Source organism: Amblyomma mixtum, chromosome 2 (genome assembly GCF_055824585.1).
Source record: "Amblyomma mixtum isolate Tamu chromosome 2, ASM5582458v1, whole genome shotgun sequence".
Classification (NCBI taxonomy): domain Eukaryota; kingdom Metazoa; phylum Arthropoda; class Arachnida; order Ixodida; family Ixodidae; genus Amblyomma; species Amblyomma mixtum.
The window spans coordinates 165,799,828-165,821,915 of record NC_143013.1 but is presented as its reverse complement, the minus strand read 5'-3'; the positions used below and the strand labels follow the sequence as shown (position 1 = coordinate 165,821,915).

General features: G+C 50.0%; 1 long non-coding RNA gene across 1 annotated transcript; it reads right to left on the bottom strand.

Moving 5' to 3' along the window:
* Positions 1 to 3,932: 3,932 nt before the first annotated feature.
* Positions 3,933 to 20,061, bottom strand: LOC149361480 (uncharacterized). Its single transcript, XR_016288181.1, has 3 exons — positions 19,801 to 20,061; positions 4,706 to 4,803; positions 3,933 to 3,986 (listed from the first exon to the last, which is right to left on the bottom strand). It is a non-coding gene; the product is annotated as an uncharacterized LOC149361480 (long non-coding RNA).
* Positions 20,062 to 22,088: the final 2,027 nt, after the last annotated feature.

The window sequence follows — 22,088 nt, the reverse complement described above, 5'->3', positions numbered from 1 at the left end:
GCAGCTACACGTAACTTTTGGCACGCACCTAGTCAGGAGTGCTGATTTTGAATGAGTTATTGTACACGTTAACCTTGAGTCGGTCGTTCTGCCGGGCGTCATGGTAGTTGCGCTTCACAGCCGCGCACAAAATAGGCAGCAGCGTGCCGCCGTCACATTGTCTAAGATCCAATTCGCCATCAGGTCGGAAAATTACTTTCAGATCCGTAGCCGGGAGTTTTGGTAGAGGAGTATGACGTTTAAGCTTTGGAGAAATAGTCTTGCCTTGATTGGGTGTCACGGACATGGACGGGCCGGCGCGTGGCTGAGCTTGGGATGCCTTCTTCACAGGCGGCTTCGAAGTGGCTAGGGGAAGACCACATTGCTGGCTTAGATTGCTCTCGACGAACGCGGGTCGTTAGCGAAGTCTTGGGGACTGATTTCTTCGCCTTCTACACAGTAAACCATCATTGCTGAGGTCGATATTGCAACGGATATTCACAGAAGACGATGTGAAGGAATTGCCTGACTGGTGTGCTCGCGCTATTGTTCGATGCCTCCTTTGTTCGCTCTGCGCTCCGCCCAGTCAAAAATTCCTTCAGCCTATCGGTCTGAAGGCTGAAGGAACCCGTAATTTGGGCCTGTTGGGCCTGTTGGTGATGGGCCTGTCGGGCCTGTTAGTGATGGGCCTGTCGGACCTGTTGGTGATGGGCCTGATGGTGATGGACCTGTCGGTGTCAGACCTGTTGGTTCTAATGGCGTCGGCCTGTTGGCACAGATCCTGCTTGTAGATATCGGGATAGTGTTAGGCCTAATGAGGGACGCCAGTCCTAATGGCGCACCATAGATAAGTTTTTTCATCACTCAGAAATGTGTGCTGCACATTGCGCATGATAACATAGCTTCTTCGATTAGTGCATCGCAAGCTGTTGCAAAAAGGCAGCGCCTGCTACTAATAATATTTTCCAATTAAGCTGGCCAAAAGGGTCTGTAATGCCCTACGATATATATACTGACAACCTGATTTAGGGCAAACGAAAGCTTTATTATAAAATAGAAACCTGTAAAGAGGAAGATGATCAGCACTCAGAGCAGCAGAACCGAGGCGAGGCGCGAGATGAGAAGACGACGATCGGCAGCTGAAGCAGCAGAGCCGACGCGCGGCGCGAGACGAGAGCGTGAACTGTTCCGGGACCGGACCTGTCCTTGCCGGCTCTAACCGGCCTTCACAACTGTCAATAAAGGCCGTTACATCTTGGTGGAGGTGCGGGGTAGCGGAGAGACGTCTTTTCGGGTGATTTTGTTGAGGCGCCAGTAGTCAACGCAAAAGCGGATAGAGCCGTCTTTCTTGGTGACAAGGACGACGGGGGAAGCCCAAGGACTGTGTGATGGTTGTATGACGCCACGCTGCAGCATATCATTGACCTGGGTGTCGATAACCTGGCGTTCGGTGGCCGAGACGCGATATGGGCGTTGGCGCAACGGCGAATGGGCGCCAGTGTCGATCCGATGGGCAACAGCTGAAGTGCGACCAAAACGATGAAGTCAAACGATGACCGAAACTTATCTAGCAGGGCCGCAAGCTGGGTCTTCTCCGGTGGCGAAAGATTTGTGTCGATTGAGCCCACAAAGACGGCCTCGGGAACGGGATCAGGAGACGGTGAGGAGGAAGTAAGTGAAGACACTTGCAGGCGGCAGGAGTCGTCCTCAGAAGGGTCCCAGGCGACGACGGAAGCGAAAGGCTGGACACATCCCAAGCATTCACCACGAAAAAGAGTGGAGGGGCACAGGAATGGATTCGTCAGGGGCAAGGCGCTGCAGCCGGCTGAGACGGCAAGCACGGCGAATGGCAGGGGTAGACAGTGGCGAGAAGCAGAGGAGTCGGACGGGAGGAAGATGACAGGGCCGTTGGATCCAGAGTCGCAATGAACAGAGGCGAGCACAGCAGAGCACGGCGGGATCATGACGTCATCAGCCACAGTCAGCTTGGAGCACATGTTAGTGGAAGCGTTCACAGAGTCGTCGCCGAAGGGAAGAAGGGCGACTTCGGAACGAGCGCAGTCGATGACAACGTCATGTTGGGAGAGAAAGTCCCAGCCTAAGATGACGTCGTGAGACGGCCATGGGAAGACGATGAATTCAACAATATACAGAACGTCCTGAATAGTAACTCGGGCTGTACATGCCCCCAAAGGCGCAATAAGTTGCGAATTAGGGGCGCGAAGCATAAAACCATATAGCGGAGTCATCACTTTTCGTAACTGGCGGCACAATTTCTCACTTAGTACAGATACACCAGCACTGGTGTCAACAAGCGCGAAAGCATCGGTGCCCTCCACAGAAACCGCGATCAAATTTGTCGGATAAAGTCGAGGTCTTGAGCTTGGTGACGAGCAAGCAGTTCTTGCCTCCGGAACTGCGGGCACTAGTTTTCCGAAGGGGAAGAGGGACGACGGCGCATCGGGGAAACCGAGCGACGACGCGGAGATGGAGCACGGCGGCGAATAGACGGCCTGAGATCGAAGGAAGCAGTGGTCTCAGAAGGCGAAGTGCGGTGAAAAGGCTGGGGAGGGGCGTAGGCGTAACCTCGAGGGTCAGTATTGGCAGCAGGGGACAACACTTGGCGGCGGCAGGGACGCATCACATGGCCAGAAATGCCTCAGACATAACAAATGGGTAGGTTGTCCGGTGTCCGCCATGGACGGAAACGTTGCGGTGGTGGCCAGGCAGGACGAAATGGTGTCGACTGCGGTGGATGCTGGTACGAAACGAACGTTTCTGGGCGGGGACGCCTGACGGCTTCGGCATAGGTAAGTGGCAAAATAAATTTATACATCATGACCGCCAATTTTTCGTTGCACGTCCCCCAGCTTCTGTGAGAGGTGCATGCGCACGGCTTTCAGTCTCTTCTCTGCAAGCTCCTTTGGTATGTCTCCCATGTAGATATGAAACAGAGCTGCACAATAGAACACAAAATAGGCCACATTTGAACACAACTAGATACATGATAAATGCAAAAGTGAGATTCAGAATTACCACTCTCATTGTAAAAACACAGAAACGAATGTTCGCCATTAAAGGGGCCATGAAGCCTACTTTCGTGCATACCCTTGTTGTAGCATTTAATTCCCAACACATTAAATTACAATACCCAAAACTTTCAGTTGATTCCGTGCGGCAGATATCTTTAAAACGATTTTCGTTTCCTTTGCGAACTGACTGCTTGTCTGGCAACCTCTGATTGCTGACGACACATGGGCCTACCCACTCCGCGTCTGCTGTGTGTTGTTGGATGCATTGAGATGCTTGCATGAAAACCAAAGACAGAGATTACTCGAAACAACAGGCAATGCTATTTATACATTCTGTGCAGATATGTCAATTGCACTATCTTTGTCGCAGCAAGATCGGAGAACGCGCACAATGACTTGCCACCAGTCGTTGAGAATGCTAATTTCACAACCAAATAGATAAATCAGGTTACTGGCAGAACGGATCTTAGCGAGAGCCACACAAACAGTGTGGAGATCTCTGAAAGTGCTGTGATAGAGCCTGCATGAAGCAACGTATGGGCATAACACACCTTGCAAAAACTAAACGTCACTTTTGCCCGACATTGCAGTTTTGGATGCAATAAGGACATTGCAGTTGTTACAAACCTCGGATACAATGAACAGGATCTCCATGACTATCACGCTTTCTGTAAGTGAGCGCGACTGTATTTGGCTGAAGCAAAGTTTGATTGCCTAGGTGTTACTCAAAGCAAAGAAAAAAAAAGCACTAGCACCTTTCAGAGAAGACTTTTTCCGGTGTAAGTGCCGGTTTCGCCTCTGTTCTGCCAAGAGACCGGCACTTATTTGAAAGCACGCCAGTCACGCTGCGGCTCTTCAGCTCATCAGGTGTCCAATACACCTGAGCAGCACCGCGGCAGAACATTTAGTCTGTTGGTGCTCTCAGGAGCATCTGCCGGCACCAGGCTCCATCCAGAGCCCACTGCCTGCATAGACCTGCAGCAAACGTGGAGAATTTCGCATTTGTACACATTAACAGTAATGAATCAAGGGATTTTAAATATTTCATAATTTAAAACAAACAGCTGAAAAACATAAAAATTATGTAGGCATGAATTCACTCTTTTACAGCGAGCAGTGTCCAAAATCAGTAGATTTTTTATTTCTAGCCTTATAATTCGAAAAAAAAGAAATTGCTTGCGTGCAAGATGAAATATATAGCACAATCTTCTGACAGTTCTAGCTTCTCTTCATTCCGAGTCAAATACCGCCAAAAGTTGAAATAATGTTCTCTGCCCCAATTCAAACAAACTTCAGAAATGAGAATAAATTTCACATACCAACAACTAGGCATACCTGACAGAACAAGGCAGCCTCCTCATGATCAAAAATTATTTGTGTACTAAGAATTTCCTCAGGACAAGGATAACTGCAGACCCATTATGGCATCGTCAGGTAATGAAGTACAAAAATGACAAATTAGAAATGCTGACCTGTGCCTTACATGATATTGTCTGAAACCACACATCTATGATTTGCACACTACCCTTTTCGGCACACTTACTGGGACTAGTATAAGTTTCTACTGTAAGCTAGCATAATCCTCTAAACTGTACCCAGTTCACTATGTACCAGCCCCAATTTAATTAAGAATCATTCACTCACTCTACTATGGTATTTGATACACTATATGACTTAAGAACACGCACAATCACCTTTCCATCATCCCTAGCAGAACCTATCACAGTGTCCTGCCCACCAGGCAGCTGGAGCTGGCAGTCCGCGGCGCTCTCCATCTCCTCGGCTGAGCATACTTTTCTGACAAGAAAAGGAAGTACACAAATATCAATGCACCTCAGCAGCACATATAAGCAAAAAGCAAACTGAGTTCAGTTTGACATTGTGGGCTATCAAGTAAATGAAAAAAAATTAAGTAGTAGTAGTAGTAGTAAAGGACTTTTAATCGACCATAATTTACAGGCCGAGCATTTCGACCGCCTGGGCGACCAGAAGTCGCTGTTCTTCTTCCCCTTCAGCGCCAAGCCAGTCGAGCCAGGTGGTGATGGATAGAGAGGGTGGGGGGAAGGAACCCGACTGCTGAGCAGCCGGGCAATAGAATAGGCAATGGGCCAGGTCCGCATAGATACAGGGGCAGTTGGGACAGGAAGGGTCCGATCGATAGCGATAGAGGAAGAGGCGGGACGGGGTGATAACTGCATTCATCTGAATGTGCCGAAGAAGGCGAGACCTCTTTTATGGTGCGGCGAAGGGTGAGTCTCCCACCGTCCTCCGAGGGCTTGGGCCAGGGGATCAACGGTGCCCGGAAAAGTGTGTCGCGGGCGAGCTGATGGGCCAGCTCATTGCCGTCAATCCCTGAATGCCCAGGGACCCAGCGGAGGAAAACGATGGAAGGCTGCAGTGCGGAGACCGCTCGTTCGACCTCCTGTTGGAGAGAAGGGGTAAGGGTGCGTTGCTGTATGTGGTGTATAGCGGCTTGTGAGTCCGAATAGACCGTGTACTCTTGGAGAGCGGGAAAGAGGGAAAATGACTGGAGGGCATGCGCAATGGCGAGGACCTCGAGGGACAATGCGTCTGGAGGGTGTAGATACGGCCCGCTGGTGTGGGTTTCAGGAGCAGGGAGGTGTGGATGGTACAGGGCGTAGCCGCAGGAACCTCGAGGAGCCACGAAGGAGGTATCCGTGTAAGCTACACCCTGGGTATCAAAGAGAGGGGAATGGTGCTGTGCGGCCGCATGACGACGTCCGGCGTGCAGGACGGGGGACATGTTGGTCGGGAGGGGAAGGATACGAAGATTGGGGGCGGGGGTGGGAATAGGAGAGGTAAACGGGGAGATTGGAATGGGCGAGATACCCGCTTGAGTCAATAACCACTGACCCTGACGGGTAAGGGAAAGCCGGGCAAGCTGCGAGTCACGATGGAGACTGAGAAGAGAACGAAGAGGATGGAAGAGGCCTGTGGCAAAGAGCTTAGTGGTAGAGGTAGTGATAGGGAGGTTGAGAGCTGCCTTGTAGAGGCCCACAAGGGCAGTCTCGAGAGCGTTAAGTTGAGTCTGAGTGAAGGAAGCGTAGGGTGCAAAGTACAAGACCTTGTTGAGGGCCAGCGCGTGGGCAACTCGGCACGCGTGAGCCTCGTGGAGACCTGAGCGTCGAGTGACCACGCGCCGCAGGAGGTGAGTTACAGAGTGGCAGGTGGTGACAGCGCGGTGAAGGGATTGCACATTCTTAGCCGCATGCAAAGGGAAGCCAAGAACTTTGCACTGTGTGACGACAGGAATGGGAGAGCCAGAAAGGTGGAGAGAGACGAAGTGGTTGTGTGAGCGCTGGTAGGAGGAATGGTTGAGAAGGAGAAGCTCGGATTTCTCAGGAGCAGGAGAGAGGCCAGCGGTGGTGAGAAAGGAGTCGATGAGATCTAGGCCACGTTGCAGGGTGTCCTGTACGTGACCGGGAGAGCCAGATGAACACCAGAGAGTGATGTCATCGGCATAAAATATATGATGCAGGTCGGGAATTTCAGCTAGCTGGGAGGCGAGAGGGGCCATAGCAAGATTGAAAAGGGTAGGAGAGAGAACAGCACCTTGAGGAGTGCCTCGGGTGAGGTTGTGGGGGTCGGACAGATAGGTGTCGACTCGAAAGCGAGCGACACGTTTAGAGAGGAATGAGCGAATATAACAGTACATGCGGGAGCCACAGTCTAGGGAGGCGAGTTGGGAAAGGATGTGGTCGTGGCAAACACCGTCGAAGGCCTTGCGAACATCGACGGTCACAAGTGCGTGAATTTGAGTGGGGGTAGGTGACAGAAACGTGTGCTGGAGAACCAGAAACATGTCCTGTGCACAGACGTGGCGTCGGAAGCCGATGAGAGAATGAGGGAAGAACTCCCTCGTCTCGAGAAAATTAGAGAGGCGAGTCAGGGCCATTCGCTCAAGGGTCTTACCAACACATGATGTCAGGGAGATTGGGCGGAGGTTAGAGAGAGAGGGAGGCTTGCCCGGCTTTGGAATCATAGAAATGAGGGAGGAGGTCCAGGAGCTGGGCAGGCAGCCGCTGTCCCATGCATCATTGTAGGTTTTAAGGAGGAATTCTTTGGCGCAGTCAGGAAGGTTGCGAAGTGTGGTGTATGTAATGGCATCCTCACCGGGAGCCGAGCGTGTAGCATTAGCAGCCAGAGCCGATTCGAGCTCCCGGAGAGTGAAGGATTGGTCCAGATCGGGGTTAGGTCCACCGCAGTACACCGGGTAGGAGGGTGCCAGAGGGGGCGGGAGATAGAGAGAGGCGAGCTGATCAAAAACATCGGAGGGAGTTCCTTGAGTGAGGGCTTTAGCTAGAGTGGGAGCAAGGGCAGGCTTAGTGCCAAGGAGGGATTTGAAGAGAGACCATGTGGATCGCGAGTGCAATGCAGAGTCAAGACGGTCACAAAGAGCACTCCAACGAGAGTGCTCGAGGGAGGCGCAGTGGGCGACGATCTCGGCCCGCAAAGCAGTGATCCGGGAGGAAAGTTGGGCATTGTGGGGTTGGGAGCGAAAGGAGCGTTGAAGACGTTTACGGCGACGCCATAAACGGAGAAGGTGAGGATCTGGGTCTTGGATTGGGTAACGAGAGCGAACGCGACGGCTACTGGACGTGAGCGCTGCAGAGATGCGCGACGTCCAGTCGTCGTAGGATTGAAAGGAGTCGGAGGCGAGATTAGTGCGAAAAGCATGCCAATCAGTGTGAATAATCGGATGACAGCGAGGGATGTGGGAGAGAGAGGTGGTGATATGGATGAGAAAGTGGTCACTTAGAAGAGTTTCGGCTGTCACCTGCCAGTGAAAGGAAAGTGAACCCCGAGAGAAAGTGAGGTCGGGTGTCGTAGGGCGTTGTGAGGCAGTGCCCGCTCGAGTAGGAGAGCCTGGAGTATTAAGAAGGGTGAGGTGGCGTTCCTGGGCCAGACAATGGAGGAGGCGGCCGGGTTTGAGGGTTTGTGGGTAGCCCCAGAGTGTGTGAGGGGCATTAAAGTCACCACCAAAGAGGAGATGGGAGGTAGAAGAAAGAGAGTGAAGGAATTTGCCCAGACAAGAGAATAAAGAGGAAGTGACAGGGGGGTTGTAAAAAGACAAAAGGACGAGTGAGATGCGGGAAGAAGGGTGGTAATAAACCACACCAACTAAATATTTAAGGAGGGTGGAGGGGATGTCAATTTGCTCTACGAGCACGTCACTGCGTACATAAATAGACGCAAGTGGTGTGGCCGTAGTGGCATGGTAGGCGCGGTAGCCTGGGACATTGCGGGCCGTCCGGGTCTCCTGGAGAAGGAGAAAATGAGGTAGGGAGGGGCGGGTGAGTAGATACTGGTGGAGGGGGGTCTTATTGTGGCAAAGATTTCGGCAGTTCCACTGCACAATCTCGAGGTCCTCGCCAAACGCCATTATGATAGTGGAGAGGAACGCGATGGTACGCGTTCCTTCTTTTTTGCCGGGGGCAGTGACTCATGGACGGATTGGAGCATAGATGCGAAGGATTCCAATTGCTTTGATTGTGCTTGGAGGGTGGTAAGGATCTGGAGAACCGAAGTTTCCAGCTGAACCAAGCGAGTGTGATGTGCCTGTGTGGTGGTTTCTACAAGGTCAGCCAAAGGGGCGACCTGGGCGCTAGAGGAAGGAGTGGTGAACGTGGCAAGGTGCTCATTTAGCTTGCTAAGCTGGGAGGTGAGAGAGGAGGTGGTTGTCTGGAGGGTTTGAGTCAAGGCATGTATCTGCTGTTGTAGATCGTGGGAAATGCGCTGCTGCTCTCGCTGCTGGCGTTCCAGCATTGCGAGCCGGAGGTCGAAGGAGCGGTTCTCGTCAGTCAAGGATGGAGAGGGTGGTGTAGTGGAAGAGAGGGACGCTGGCACCGAGGATCCTTTAACTATGGCGGCGTAGGAGCCTGGTGGTGACGTGATCGGAGATGATGGAGATTCATGATTAGAGGAGGAGGAGGAGGAGGAGGAGGCGGGGGAGGAGGGAGGGTTGGTGGGTTGAGTGGCCCGGCGCAAAGCTAGGCGTCGGAGGTATGCAGCTTTAGCACACTCGCGTTGCTTAGCAAGGATGAAGGGGCAAGTGGGGTCGAGGGAGGGGTGGGTGTTCACCTGGCAATGAACGCACCAGGGCTGGGCACACACATGAGCGGAAGGGTCAGCGGGTAGAGGAGCAGCACAGCGACGGCACTTGGCCGGAACGCTGTGCTGGGGGCATTGGTGGGCGCGATGGCCTAGAGTGAGACAACGGGTGCAGGTGGGAGGCTTAGGTTTATGAGGACGGCACCGGAAGGCAACGCGTTTGAAATAAACAAAGTGGGGGATGACGGTGCCAGCGAACGTTATGAGCACTGATTGAGTGGATCCCATCATGCGAGCAGCGAGAATATCTGTTTTGAAAGATTCCAGGTCATGCATGAGGTCATCAGGAGTGAAGTGGCCCCCGACGTTATGGATGACGCCGAGGCATGAGATGGGAGGATGGGGGGTGTAAGCTTTGATGGTGACAGGCTTACCATGAAGCTGAAGATGCGTGACAGAGAGTAGGAGGTGGGCGGTGAGAGGAGAATGAGTCTTTAGAAACACAAGGCTTTGGGCTGGCTTGGCCTGAAGGGTGATGTCGGCACTGGTCTTCGAGGAAAGTTGCGCAGCGGAGGCGACTGCGGCGAGTACGTCGTAGAGAGGTAGCTTGGGGGTGAGGGTTCCAGGGGGAAGCTGGATGGCAACTGTGATGAGCTCGGCGCGGGGTCGGGCTGCGGTGGCAGGCTTACGGTTGGCACCGATGGTGGTCCAGCCGATTTCTTGGGAAGGAGTGTCGTCTGCCGGGGACGTCGTAAGGTCCATGTCTGAGTCCTCAGCCGGAGTCTCAGTGTGCGACGCGGGTGCCGGGCTGGACGTCTTGGTTTCAGTGGGACCTTTGGCTGGAGTAGGTGCAGCGGCTCCAGCGGCGGCGACGAACGCAGCCGGCTGCGACGCGTCTATGGCCTCGAAGCTCTTAGGTGTGGACGCTGCGCCGACGACGAACGCTGCCGGCTGCGCCGCGGCCGTCGATCCGGTGCTCCCAGCGTCGCTCAAGGCGTGCAGTGCGGCAGGAATGGGCTCGGTTGCGTGGGCGGCGTTGAACGTACCCGTTTGAGAGACGGCTGTCGACGTGGTTGAAACAGGCCCCGCGGTGGCGGCATCGGTGGGTCTGGGCTGCAGGGGCTTGGTCAGACGCTGCATTGCGGCGGTGGAGGCGCGGCGCGTTAGGTTTAGCGAGGCGCCGCGCCGCTTCACAATTTTGGAGACGCTTGGAGGGCCAGTTCGGCAGCGGGCCGTGATGCCGATGGTTTCCACGTGCTTCGGGAGCCTTCCTGAAGCGATGGAGTGTAAATCCAGGGGCGGGCGAGGCCCTGGACCAGGCCAGGGGCAGGTTAAAGCAGAGCGCGGTAGGCAGCCAGCTAACCAGGGCGGCGCCACCTAGCGGAATCCAAAATTAAGTATTTTGCTCTCAAGGTAACAGTGAAAGCTTTGAACAGTAGAACCTCGCTGCTGAGTTGATGGGTGCTGCATTTTCCTGGCTGCTACACATTGTAGTGGTCTGGATCTGGCATGATGATAATAGGGTTCCATGCATTATAAACCGTGCTGTTCGTTGCATTGTAACTTTGGCCACATTCCTACACAGTAATACTTGTGAAATAACACCCCATGCCAGCCTAAATGAGAAACGGTGGCAGTCATATGTTTACTTCTAAAGCGGCTTTACTTGGCCTGGCATGTCTAGCACCACTGTGTTAGGCAGACGGCATTCAGACAGGCTGTGCCATCATCATCAACAGTGGTTGCACTTTTTTGAAGCAGTAGCTTCACTGCTACAGGTGCACGGCTGAGATTGCCATGTACACAACATGACCTTCAAGTCTGCCACAAATAAAATAAACAAACAAATAAACCTCACAATCAGTCGGATTCAAACTCAGGTCCATTGGGCGAGAGCCAGGTGCGCTAACCACTAAGCTTCAGACCCACGGTGTGACAATTCAATAAAACTGGAGATATACAGGGTTTCCCAGCTAAAAGTAACCAAGCTTGTTAAAAAGAGGATGATCCCTAGCCGAGTGAGACCAACTGAGGGTTGTTGATAGTCGCGTGTCCTAGTCTGCAGTATTTTTTTATTATGCAAACGTGATTAATTAGCAAAGACTAATTAGCTAACTTTTTAATTATTGCTTTCAGGAAGAAATTGTCAATGCAGGAGTTGTAGATCCCATAGAAAAATAATCGTTTGCCTTGTTTGCAGCTAAGTACCACTGATACAACTTCTTTTATCTGACTTAAAAGAAAGCCCGCGAAATACAAAAAGAACCACGTGATAGGGAAGCAGTTACAGCGCTCCCAAACGAGCGATCAAGCAACGACATCCGCTTATGTTTGCAACGCTGTCCCGTACAGCTTTTGGCGTCTTGAGGAGGTGGCGAGATATGCACCAGGAACTGCTTATGCGTCATGGAAAGTGAGCGGGTGCTGCTTTTCAAGGAAGTGAAGCGCGGCTCGCATGGAGCGCTTTTTCACGCGTAACCTCGCCTCGAGTGATAGGAATGTGGCCGTGCCGCTAACTTGCACCGTCACGCGCTGAAGAAACGGTCGCCCTAGCGCCGATGCGAGAGTTAGTTACGTATATCTCGCAACTATCACAAAACGCCGAACCCCGTTCGGGACAACGTTGCAAAGATAAGCGAATGTCTTTGCTTGGCTGGTCGTCTGGGAGCGCTGAAACTGCTTCCCTATCACGTGGCTCTTTTTGTATTTCGCGGGCTTTCTTTTAAGTCAAATAAAAGAAGCTGTATCAGTGGTACTTGGCTGCAAACACGGCAAACGGTTATTTTTCAAAGGGATCTACAACTCCTGCATTGACACTTTCTTCCTGTAGGCAATAATTAAAAAGTTAGCTAATTAGTCTCTGCTAATTAATCATGTTTGCATAATAGAAAAAAATACTACAGACTAGGACACGCGACTGGCAACAACCCTCAGTTGGTCTCACTCGGCTAGGGATCATCCTCTTTTTTACAAGCTTCGTTACTTTTAGCTGGGACACCCTGTATATTGCCACGTATCATTGTAGTGTTTGTTCGTTCACGCTCAAGGCTGCAGGAAAGGGTTGTTATCACTTTTGTTCGTGACGCGAGAAGCGACCAGACTAATCTCGATTGATCGCAGCCATGAAAGGCTGCATCTAGGTTTTTCTAGACTACTCTACATGATCTCGACCTGTTATCTGGAAGTTTCCTTGCCGGCTTTAAATTGAACGATGCCGCGAGCAGCGGGCATTCGTAGTTCGACGATTGACGAGCGCGCTTGTTGCTTACGCCGCCACCGAGTGAGTCAGTTCTTTTGCGGGCGCAAGTCAGCCCAAATAAAGAGCTTCGTTTGCGAGTCTTTCTGGTGTCTTCGTGACCGCTGGACTGCCGTCACTACAACGTGACATCTGGTGGAGGTGCGGGGTAGCCTCCCATGTTCCGGACACCCCCTACAAGTCGTGACGCCAGCCCCCTGAGACATCTACCGCAGGACCTGAGTCCAGTCCACCGCGCAAGCCGACGCCTGCAAGGGGACACACTTGAGTTCGGGATTCTGCCGGACCCTACCCGAAAGCGAAAGCCAGCAGCAACGGCCACCATGAGCTTTCCCCAGGCGACGACTCCAGTCATTATTCAGCAGCCCCGGGTACCACCAACCCCGACCCGGCCAGCGACCAGCGGAAATCGAGGAGTTTTTGCGTCGGGAAGAATGCTCACCGCCCAACCGCCTATCACGTTCACCGTCGCCAAGGTCGCCGCGCTTTGTATTTCCTAGCCGAGGCTACGTAGTGCGTGGACGCTCCCCCAGGCCCCGAAGATTAAACCGAATGAAGCAGCCTCTGGACGTGATGTTGCTTATGAGCGCAAGAACTAAGATCCTCCATGAACGAAAACACAAGACTATGCCTCAACTAGGACGACCCCTAGGATGACGACCCCAACGACAACGACGACCCCAACGACAACGACGACCCCAACGACAACGACGACCCCAACGACAACGACGACCCCTACGACGACGACGACCCCTACGACGACGACGACCCCTACGACGACGACGATCCCTGCGACGACGACGACTACTACGACGACAAATACGACGACAAAAACTACGACAACACCGACGACAACACCGACGACGACGACGACACGGCCAGGCTTAAAGCTTTTACCGCTGCCCTTACACCTTATTAGGAACGCTAAAGGACTCTATAAGTTCTCGAAGCATTCTCCGTGTTTAATTTCATTATAAAGCATCGAGACGATGCTTCTTTGGAAGGGGGGTAATGCCACGTATCATTGTAGTGTTTGTTCGTTCACGCTCAAGGCTGCAGGAAAGGGTTGTTATCACTTTTGTTCGTGACGCGAGAAGCGACCAGACTAATCTCGATTGATCGCAGCCATGAAAGGCTGCATCTAGGTTTTTCTAGACTACTCTACATGATCTCGACCTGTTATCTGGAAGTTTCCTTGCCGGCTTTAAATTGAACGATGCCGCGAGCAGCGGGCATTCGTAGTTCGACGATTGACGAGCGCGCTTGTTGCTTACGCCGCCACCGAGTGAGTCAGTTCTTTTGCGGGCGCAAGTCAGCCCAAATAAAGAGCTTCGTTTGCGAGTCTTTCTGGTGTCTTCGTGACCGCTGGACTGCCGTCACTACAACGTGACAATATGTGCTTCTTAAAAACTAACTGCTAGGTTACACAGCCGCTCATGCAATATCATGGTAATTTGTGATTCGAGCGATTCATGATTGATCAGTGACAGGCGATTTCGAGAGGAGTTTGAAGAGGAATAACAAGAGGAAGACGAAGACTACAAAGAGGAAGATTAGCGCTCCACACGCAGAAAATCTAAAACCACGGGTATAGGAAAAAATCAGCTGTGGTTTAGCTTCGGTTAAACCTGGTGAGAAGCAGTAGTTTCACGTAGCTACGTGCGGCAAAGTCCAAAGAAACAACAATCTTTCAACAAGCCGAGAAACTAGAAACAAACAAAGCTTTGCAAAGCGCAGCCACATGAAGCTACCGCTTCTCGCCATGTTTAATCAGAGCTAAACCACAGCTAATTTTTTCTTCACCTATCCTTGTTTCTTTGTAATTGTGCTGCTAGTGTTAGTGTGGCTGGCGCGATTGATTTTGTCCTTCCGCACCTCATCACATCTTTTGTGAGTTCTGGATGCACACAGCAGTGGCAACAAAAAGGACGAGGGCTAGCCTCCGCTGGAACCAACCATTATGTTGGCTGTAGCGGCATTAGACATTCTCAGAAAGTATGTTTGCAACGATCGCAACAGCCACATAGCCCCGTAAAATTCTGGACAAATGAGTAGTCCTCACCGGACGTAAGAAAATGCAGCAGACAATGCTGCATGATTTTTTCAAGTGCCAGCACTGCAATAAATGTGTTTAGTTCTTCATTCCTGTCATTTTTAAATTTGTCCTACTTCCTGCCTCTAATGTTTCCTCGCTCTTGCATTTTTTTTTGTAGCAAGAGCTATTGGTCGCAAAGTAGCATTTTCACTGCGGCGGTGGTCACACCGTCGTCACACCGCTTCTTGCGCCGCTGCCTAGCAACCGTTGCCAGATGGAGCCGCGCCATCTGGTGCAACGTCAGAGGAGGAGGAGAGCCAGAGATAGCAGTAGGCACAGCAAGAGACCTCCGAGGTCTACGTATGCATTCACTGGACACCCAGAAATCACGCACAAGGGACCGGGAACAGGACTGCCCACGAGGCTGCTGGCGCGCAGCTAGAGGAAGACCGTCGGCATTGCCTTAACGTGAGCCGACCAACTCGGACCACCCTTATTGTTCTCCCATCCCGCTCATAATACCTGACTCTATCATCACACGCCTTTAACAAGAGCAGAGGGGTTTGTCGTGGGACTTTGTCCCAGACATTACTCCATCCATTCCTTCTGGACTTTCTCGCCCGGCCCAAGTTCTCGCTCACAAGGTGCGAGCCGGTGCAGCGTACACCCCGGACATCCCGAGTCGATGGCACCGAACCAGGATCGGCTGCCCCGATTGCCCTGCTGACTCTGTTGATTTGCACCACCTGATCTGGACCTGTCCTGGCACTGCGAGCCTCTGCGCCTGCTACACCTCTGCCTACCACATCCAGACATACGATGACTGGACGGCCCCCAGTACCGACGCCAAGCGCAAGCTCAGTGCCCTGCTAGACTTCATGTCAGAGACTGACACCCTCACCTTCACCTAACCAACCCACTTCCCCCTTGGGCCTCAGGTCATCCTTGTGATTAAAGATTTATGAATGAATGAGCAGCGGCCTGTATAAGAGGGCGGTTCGTTGAAGCTGTTGTGGCCAGAGATGGAGAGCGAGTCGGAGAGGCTGAAACAAACCAAGCTTAGCTGTTGGAACGAAACAAGGCAAAGGCGACGAGACCGAGGAAGAACGTGCAGAACGTCTGAATAAGCGACGCCGTGAAGATGCAGCTCGACGAGTTCGCCTAGCCTCTGAAGGTCCATTACCTCTCGCTACGTATGTCTGGCATAGCTGAGCTAAGCCACAGCCAATTTTTTTTAGTCCCGTGAGGAGTACATCAGCAGGGTTATGCTGTATTAAAACTTGTAGAAACATTAATACTATGAGAAACACATCTCAGTGAAGAGTTGATCGGCTGCTACACTAACAGTAGTAAAGCTTTTTGACGGGCTAGTTGGTACATATTCATATTTGAAAGGGTGTGCGCTAAAAAAGACGTACACAGGAAAAAGATAGAGACGACAGGAAAGAAGCGCAACTTCGAACTTTAATGACGACAAAAGAAGCCAGGCGCACATATATATCCGCTGATAAACAGATATGAGCTGCGTGATGGAGCGTGACCCCATCAACCAAACATAAGACAGCGAAAAAATGCATATCTAAGTGACATTAAAAGAAACCCAAGAAAGTGAACATATCAAACACCTGCCGAGGTAAGGTAAAAAAGTGGGATTCGTATCGGCTGACAACAATGCATAACAACATGGGAAAACAGAGCTGTATGAAAGATGACACTGAAAAAGAGGATAACACCATAAAAAAGGCTAACAACATGATGAAATTTTTAACAAAGAACAAGTGAAAGATGGAGATAAAAACCGTGTAAAGGGTGGTAAATAAAGGCACATTGGAACATCTAAAAGGACAATAAAACATAGAGAGGCGAACGGGTTAATAGTCTAGATGTACCCATCCAGAAAGGCAAGTTCATTTCTAGACAGGTTAATGGAAGGCGTGCTAACGCACTTGTCTTTCCTGAGGTGAATAAAAAAGGCCTCGATTACTTCTCTTTCTGTCTTGTCCTGAGCCTTAGCTAGAAACTTGGTTTCATTAAACTTGGGGTAGCAGTTCTGGCAACTGCTGCAGTGTAGCGGAAGGTTACCTCCAGACCTGTTCTTCATGGTGACGTTGTGCCTGCGGGCGCGCTCATTGAAACATTTCCCGGTTTGACCCACATACACTTTGCGCACGTCAAGGGAATCTCGTACACAACATTGGCAGTGCATTGTGTGTACACGGTTTGATGCTTCATATTACAGGCCTTCTTAACACGCTTCCTGGTCACCATCGGACATAATTTCGCCAGTTTGCAAGTAGCCGAAAAAACCAGCCTAACCCCGTGACGAGACGCAACTTTCTTTAAATTGTGTGAAAGACCATGCAGGTAAGGTATAACCTGCACAGGTTTCCGTTCTGTTTGATGTTTAGCATGCTCCGAGGCGGTCAAAGGAGCTGAGACCGGATGCCTCGAAATATTCTTTTCAGGTAAAACGCATAAGCCTGCTTGTCCACTACGTGCCATTGTGTCTGAAAGGGATACGTGGCAAAAAGTTGTGGGTGACTTCCTTCGGTGCCAACTGGACAGAATAGCTGGCGCTTACCCTTACCGCGTTCGAAGCTCAAAGGAAGTGGTGCAGGTACTGGAGGGAGGCAAGGTATCGGCCACAACTGGTTTTTCAATTGACGTTGAGGACTTATTTTACTCTGTGCCTCACGACGGGTTGTTGGATGCTGTTCGTGAACATTTGGAAGAATTTGGCGAAGTCAGGTTTCAAAATTCTGCCGGTGTCACAACTGAAAAATTTCTGGACCTACTATTGTTTTATTTGGATTCCACTGTTATTTGCTTCCAGGATGAGTTTTACTTGCAAAAAGCCGGAATTTGTATAGGTTCCTCAGTCCCACCGGTCTTATGCGAAATTTTTCTGGCGTCATTTGACCGGCGCCTTGAAGCTAGCTTGAAGGACACAGGGATAACACGTATTTTCAGATACGTCGACGATTATCTTGTCCTTCTTAACGCACCTTCATACTGTGCTGCTGATACACTTGTAGTCCAAATTCTCACTACCTTCTGTTCTTCATCGAGGGGTCTAAAATTCACGCATGAACGAGCAGATCATGATCGACTCCAATTTCTTGACTTACAGCTTATTTTTACAAATGATGATGTGTGTTGGTCTTATCAGCCGCACTCAAAGAAGTCACTTTTGCCCTATGATAGTGCCCACTCCAAGCTGGTAAAGCTTGGCATAGTATCTCTTTGCATGAAATCTGCCTTAGAAAAATCCTGCGGCCACAAGATAGGTGAAAGTTTCCAGTGCCAGATCGACCGAATTTCTGCTGCAGGTTACCCTGCAAATCTGGTCACCAACATGTCTGAAAACCTTTTGCAAAAAATTAAAAACTCGGAGCATGCTAAACATCAAACAGAACGGAAACCTGTGCAGGTTATACCTTACCTGCATGGTCTTTCACACAATTTAAAGAAAGTTGCGTCTCGTCACGGGGTTAGGCTGGTTTTTTCGGCTACTTGCAAACTGGCGAAATTATGTCCGATGGTGACCAGGAAGCGTGTTAAGAAGGCCTGTAATATGAAGCATCAAACCGTGTACACACAATGCACTGCCAATGTTGTGTACGAGATTCCCTTGACGTGCGGCAAAGTGTATGTGGGTCAAACCGGCAAATGTTTCAATGAGCGCGCCCGCAGGCACAACGTCACCATGAAGAACAGGTCTGGAGGTAACCTTCCGTTACACTGCAGCAGTTGCCAGAACTGCTACCCCAAGTTTAATGAAACCAAGTTTCTAGCTAAGGCTCAGGACAAGACAGAAAGAGAAGTAATCGAGGCCTTTTTTATTCACCTCAGGAAAGACAAGTGCGTTAGCACGCCTTCCATTAACCTGTCTAGAAATGAACTTGCCTTTCTGGATGGGTACATCTAGACTATTAACCCGTACGCCTCTCTATGTTTTAGTGTTCTTTTAGATGTTCCAATGTGCCTTTATTTACCACCCTTTACACGGTTTTTATCTCCATCTTTCACTTGTTCTTTGTTAAAAATTTCGTCATGTTGTTAGCCTTTTTTATGGTGTTATCCTCCTTTTCAGTGTCATCTTTCATACAGCTCTGTTTTCCCATGTTGCTATGCATTGTTGTCAGCCGATACGAATCCCACTTTTTTACCTTACCTCGGCAGGTGTTTGATGTGTTCACTTTCTTGGGTTTCTTTTAATGTCACTTAGATATGCATTTTTTGCGCTGTCTTATGTTTGGTTGATGGGGTCACGCTCCATCACGCAGCTCATATCTGTTTATCAGCGGATATATATGTGCGCCTGGCTTCTTTTGTCGTCATTAAAGTTGGAAGTTGCGCTTCTTTCCTGTCGTCTCTATCTTTTTCCTGTGTACGTCTTTTTTAGCGCACACCCTTTCAAACTACACTAACACTGATGGCTAAAAAGATAACTGGTGAAATAATGAGGGCTAATTGACAAGTGACAACCGTGGCCGCAGTGGCTCAGTGGTTATAACGCTTGGCTGCTGACCCAAATGACGAGAGTTCGATCCAGCTGCGGCAATGGAATTTCGATGGAGGCGAAGTTCCAGGGGCCCGTGTGCTGTGCGATGTCAGTGCACGTTAAAGAACCTCAGCTGGTCGAAATTTCCGGAGCCCTCCACTACCACGTCCCTCATAGCCCGAGTCGCTTTGGGACGTTGAACCCCCATAAACGAGCCTTAAAGACACAGCAGAACACTGCGGAGCGAGAGCAGTTCAGAAAAATCGCATATCCTGCCAAAAATGAAAGGGGCAGTACAGCAAGCCTCATAGGCAATGCAAAAAGAAAAAAAAAGACGTCAGGTTCAATTAACTGCGCATCTGCTGAAGGACAGCAGGAACACTGTGCCAGAAAACTTTTCAACCTGTACACGGTACAACGCCTAACAACTTTGAATGTACCAGACGACCAGAATAATGCTAATATATTTTGTTAATTCACAAGAAAGGGGATGTCAATCAATTAAAAAGCTTTTAATTATTAGATAACTATGGGAAAGAAACATGAAGCTTAATGAAAAGGCTTGAAATGCAACTGAAGGCAGGACGGCAAGCTATCGAAAGGTATAGATGTAATCACACAGTAGAGTAGGAGAGCGACACAAAGTAGAGATAAAAAGTACAGAAAGAAATGGGACCTGGGAAGGGTATGTAACCAATTTCAAGAAAGGTCAATGTAGCACATACAGTCAAAGTTAGGGGCACAGCAGAGATGGTGGAAGGATGAGAGTAGAAGTTTCAGGGGATAAGGCGCCCTCAAGTGGCACAGGACAGGGTTAACAGGCGCTCATTGGACAAATCCTTTGTTTGAAGTGAACATTTTCTTAGGCCGATTTGATTATGAAAAATAAAAAATGGCATGCATCACAAGAAGGTTCGCTCACCAAACTCGTCTGGCCCACTGCCACTCGCCCCATCGATGGATGTCATTGCTGGGGCCAGTTCTGTGAATTAGGTATAGTTAGAGTTCATGTCCTTACACCAAAATGCACATCAAAGGTACCGTAAAAACCCGCGTATAATACGAGGTTTTTTTCCCATAATTAGCGTCCTAAATTTCCGCCTCATACTATTTGCGGATCCGAACAAAAATTTTCGAAGTTGCTCGATGTTTTGGTTTCGTTTTTGCGGCGTGGCTATGGCTTGGCTTCGCTATTGGCACGTGGCTACGGCTTGGCTTCGTTACTCTCGACAAACGACGTCACGACGTCGTTTCTTTGTTGATCTGTTGGGTACGCCGGGGGGTCGCGGTGTGCCGTGCGCCTGTTGACAACACACGTGCTAGCATGTAAGGCACGCTTCGTGAAGTGGATATTGTTTTAGAGAGCACGATGTCATGGTCTCGAAAACAGTACTCGGCTACTTTCAAGCAATTTTGGCTGCGGAGAACATCGGCAACGGTGCGGCCGGGAGGCAGTTTGGTGTCGTCGAAGGAAGCATTCGTGGATGGCCACAACGGAAAGAAGCCCTTTTCGCGTGCAGCGGAATGCGACAAAGCTTTCGCGGCCGTTTGATGGTTGTGTAAACAAACCGTTCAAGGACGCAGTCAGGCGGTGCTACGCAGAGTGGATGCGCTCAGGTGATCCTGCAGTGACGCCAACCGGGCGGCTGAAGCGGGCTTAAGAAGTGCGGCATCTCGAACGCCCTCGATGGCACGGAAGATGAGTACATTTGGGATGATTTGTCGGACAAAGAAATGTTCGAAGAAAGCGCTACTGAAGAACAAAGTAATTGAAGTGAAGTGCGGGATGCGATTTGAATCAATGTCTTCTATGAGCTTGTGTTACTCGTATTATACGCGGGTGAAACTTTTTTTCCCATTTCGCGTCTCTAAATCTTAGCCCCGTATTATATTCGGGTTCGTATTATACGCGGGTTTTTACGGTATATTCACACAACGGATGAGGTCGCAAAAAGATCTCTAGCATCACATCAAGTAAAGGCAGTGTCCGCATGCTGAAAGCATTCACACATGAGATGAAAACAGCAGATCTTGTCCTAATAGAAAAAAAACGCCCTCCTCTTTCCATCTGCAGACACCAATTGGTTGGCGTCAATTCGTGACGTCAAGCCACATAATGCACAGTTCACTCTCAAGATTTGCAATTCAGTCCACCGTGCGAATTCACCTTAAGATGACTTCCAAGAGCACTTACTTTAAGCTCTAAGATATACATGCATGGTGACACCTACAACATGCAATTTGATGAAGTAGCTTAACTAAGAAAAAAGGGATGAGCAGCACACATGTGAGCTACTCAGGAACAAGAACCAGAGCTAATGTTTTAAACAGTTACTAGGCACATTACCATAGCATGAAAATGCACACACACCTCTCAACTGGCATGTTAGAAATACAAAACACTTCAGTAAACTATCTACACAACAATAGCACACCTTGCAAACATACACCACCTGGACTTTGTGTTTCCCAAATATAAGACATTCATTTTGTGCACAAAATTGCAACAAATAAACAAAGTAGCAGTGCCACCTAATTGGCCATTTAGAAACAAGGAGCAGAGGTATTATGAACAGCAGAGTTAGTTGTTGGCCTGGTTAGCATCACTGATTTAAGTTCATAGTTTTCCAGCCCTACGGAACACACACACATACATGAGCCGCCACGGCAGTTCAGTGGTTATGGTGCTCGGCTGCTGGCCTGTTAAGACACGGGTTCTATCCTGGCCGCGGTGGTTGCATTTCGATGGAGGCAAAATGCTACAGGCCCGTAAATGCAAACTGCATGCAGGAGATCTAAAGAATGAGGACAGGTTCCAAACTTGTCAAGCACTGCAGTGATTGTACAGAGATTTTCAAGTGTGAAGATCCTTAGCAGAAGCAAGCCACTTGTGAAGGGACAGAGACGCATCATATTAAAAAAGCTGGTTCACAATGTGCGAGCAATACTTCAGTTGTATCATAAAACACAGAAATGATGTTTCTTTCATAGTTTTGATGATAAAGGTGTGATAAGTTTGTTTTTTTCCTGCTCCGCTGGTCTGAAGGCATTTAAGCAGTGTCTGCGCCGTTAAATAACCAGTTGTCAGTGAGTGCTGTGTTTTATCCTTCTTCCCAACTTCAGTAAAACGGCAAGTTGAAGAAAGCAGCGCAGCAACAGGCACAAGAAAGAAGATGGGACAGGTGCTGACTAGCAACTGAAGGTTTATTG